The sequence below is a fragment of the Nannospalax galili genome, unplaced genomic scaffold (genome assembly GCF_000622305.1).
Source record: "Nannospalax galili isolate Female #2095 unplaced genomic scaffold, S.galili_v1.0 scaffold1659, whole genome shotgun sequence".
Lineage (NCBI taxonomy): Eukaryota > Metazoa > Chordata > Mammalia > Rodentia > Spalacidae > Nannospalax > Nannospalax galili.
The window spans coordinates 34,322-37,896 of record NW_008342925.1 but is presented as its reverse complement, the minus strand read 5'-3'; positions in this window follow the sequence as shown (position 1 = coordinate 37,896).

Here is a 3,575-nt window from a genome sequence, read left to right as displayed (position 1 = left end):
ATTTAAAACATACTTTGTCTTCAGTTTTGTTTTTTTTTTAGCCAAAAAATCTTTCACAGATTGTCCATTAAAAGCTGATGCCATGGCCAGTCCCTGCTGATAAGATGGATCTATGTCTGAACACAGGCATATATAGCCAGTCAAATTAGTTTTTTTCCTATAAGGCCTAATGGCTGCCTGGCAGGCAGGATTAGCATTCTCATAAGCCAACTGTTTCATATACTCCAGCCCTGCATCAACACTCCCAAATATTTTCCCTGTTGTGGTTGTCAATCGATGGACAAAGTCTGCAAATGGTTCATGAGACCCCCTGTTTGACTAAAGTGAGAGAAGATGCCAGATCCCCTTTAACTGGAAGTTTCCTCCATGTCTTAGTGGCAGCAACTCTAATTTGTGCATAAAGACCTGCATCATATAGCATCTGTCGTTTATTAGTCTCATACTGACCTTTACCCACTAACATATCAAAACCCCATCCATTTTCGGTTTGTTGATTTTTTTTAGCTGTCTCCTTATAATTCTCAAAATACTCTGATTTTTATAGGAAATAATCACCCCCGCTGAGGACTGATCATGCCACTGTATTCTAGTCAATGGGAGTTAACCATTTTTCAGCCACACACCCCAAAATTGTTAATGTATACGGGGCTGTGGCTCCATATTGACACACAGCAGTTTTTAATTCTTTAATAAATGGAAAATCAAAACCCTCATGATGTCGCCATGCTTGCCTTTGATCATCTACTGTTTTTGTCACAGGAAAAGCCTCCATATAGGAGGAAGGTTTAACAGGTTTACGTCCATTAAAATTCTCTTTATATAAGTGGAGGCCGGGCCCCCAGGGAATCTGGCAAGCTGTATCCCTGTCTACTACTGTCTCCTTGCCTGTTTTGAGGTTTTGCAATTTAAGTATTAATGATTGGTGTATTTTTTTTTAGTTTAACTTGTTTCTGCAGTTGTGCTATCTGTTCCTTTAATTCTGCTCTAGGATCTATTGCTGCCATTATAGTTGGAGCAGGCGGTATACTATAAGCAGGGGAGCGATCACACTCTTGCCTCTTGTGGCCATTTGATGACACATCCTCAGTTTTACAACTCAACCCCTCCTTCACAGACTCTGCGCCATCTGTTTCTAATCTGAGGCTAGACATGCATCTTCTGGTAAAAGAGGATAGATACGAATATGTTCTTTTTTAGGCTTTTGGGCATCCTCTTGATTTTCCTCTCCTTTAACTGACTCTGAGGACTCCTCCCTTAAATTTTTAGGAGAATCTTCATCTTCAAGAGAAATTAAGTCAGGCTCATCCTTGGGAATTTTTGGAATTTCCCTCGGTTCTGACTTAGAACTATTCTTAGAACTATTTCTAAAAATCTCTTTAGCTCGGGCAATTGCTGCCACCACTGGCTCATGTTCATCTCTCTTATCTATTAACTTTTTTTATTAAATTTTAATAAGAAAAAGCAGTTACCGGGACCTTTCCTGGTCCAAACACTGTATAATAATCTTGTAATGCATCTCCTACTCTTCTCCATCTTTTTATATCTATTACCCCCAGTCTCCAGGCCCCACGTTGGGCGCCACTCTGCCCCAGCCCGCAGGGTCTGCAACGAGGTACTTGGATTGGGGAGTGGGGCTGAATTGAGGAGTGGGGATGTGGATGGGACGGGGCAAGAGACAAGAGAAATGGAGACAAGACAGGATTCTGATCAAGTCTCATTTATTGAAACACAAGCATGAGTTTAAATAGAGAATGAAAACAAGGGAGCTAGGAGTGGGTAATCATATCAGTCAGAACACAGAGGTCCTGATGTACTTTAAGGGAGGAATCTACTGATTAACCAAGGACAGAGCTATTCACCTAAACTAGAGCAAGGCCACGGGCTGCTGGTCCTGGCTGTGAGCCAAGGTTTTGGGCCCAGGCTGCCTGCCAATGTTTTGGGCCAAGGCTGCGGGCAGAATGGAAAGTAGCCAGCTTAGGTCTGTCAGCAGTTTTAAGAAGCGCTGAGACTCAGTCTACCAACATGCTGAGACGTCTCCCAACATGCCGAGACTCAGGCTCCCAACAGATTGTGAGTCTCTCTTTTTAGCTTTGTATTTTGAAGTAAATTGATGGTACAATCCCAAGAGCAGGCCTTTCTCCCGCCCTTGGAACAAGACTCCTTCCAGCAGACAGAAGGCTAGAATCATCCAATACTATCTTGAGTAAACTTGCAAGAAACTGCAAAACCAGCGCAGAGAATCCAGTGTTCCTGTCAGCCAGCCTCCTTGTCCGTCTCCTGTATACCAGAGATCCCATCAGGCCAGAAGGTGGTGTTGGCTCTGTGGCAGTAGCCAGGCAGGCCTCACCTCCTGTTACTGAGTAGAGCTCTCACTGAGGTCCTATCCCTGCCCTGCTCCTCCCATGTATCTAGAAAGTACAGGCTGCTCCCCTGTATTTCCTGTGTCTCCATCCTGTGTGCTGATTCCTCTGCTGGTGTCCAGATCTGGATCTGGGACTCGCCCTGTTCAGATTCTTTTCACTGGTGGTCAGGCGCTCTGTGAGTGCCTTCCCACAGCAGTGTGGCTGCTGGGGTCTGCCATGGGGCGAGAAGCCCCCCTCGGCTTCTGCCTGGGCTCTTCCTATTCTTGTTGGGCTACCCAGAGGGCCAGGCTTCTGCCTAGTGATCTAGTTTCAAGATCCCACCTCCCAACATAGTGGTGCTGGGGCTTTGGGCTTCTCCTTGGGAATTTGGGGGGAAGGATGAGTGTTTAGGACACACCAGTGTTGCTCAAGTCTGCTGGAATGATCTGGCTCTGTCTAAAGCAGTCTCCCAGAGCACTTCTTCCTTGTCGTGCTCCAGTGACCACCCAGCACCTCGACGTGGCATCTGGCCACACGTGTCCCTTTCTGGTGCGCGCTTCAGGTCTGGAGCCCCTTCGGTCTCACCACTTTCTCTCGGTGTTCTCGCCCATCCTTTATACAAGCTTGGCCTTTAAAAACCCGACACCTGAAGTCTAAGCAGTGACAGTCACAAGTCTCAAGTGTCAGGGCTTTTTGAGGGTGTGTTCTGGAGCTGCCCGTTAGAGACACAGGACACGGGCTGTCTCAGTAGGGTGGTGCCCCCACCCCCTCTCCCAGGAGGGTGTTGCCCCCCCAGCAGGGTGGTGCCCCCACCCCCTCTCTCAGCAGGGTAGTGCCCCCCACACTCCCTCTCCCAAGAGGCAGCTGCTGTTCTGACTTTATTTTATCCAAGACTAATTTGATGACTCTTTTGTTGTTGATTTGGTTTTGATTTTCATTTTGTTGAAACCCAGCTCCCTCTGCAGCCCAGGCTGGCCTTGGACTTGTGACCCTCCTGCCTCAGCTGCCCTGGTGCTAAGATTCCAGACATGTGGCCCCAGGCCCAGCCTTCTTCTAGAAGATATGACTGGAACCCATGGTCTCCGCTCTTTTATTCTTGGCATGCCTCCTAATGCTATCTTGGCTTAACCAAGGGTTCCATCTCCCCAGTGGTCCATGGCATGAGCGTACGGCAGTTTGTCCTGCGCTCTTCTGCTCATGGGCTTTGGGGCTGTTTCCAGGTCTTTGTTGTGG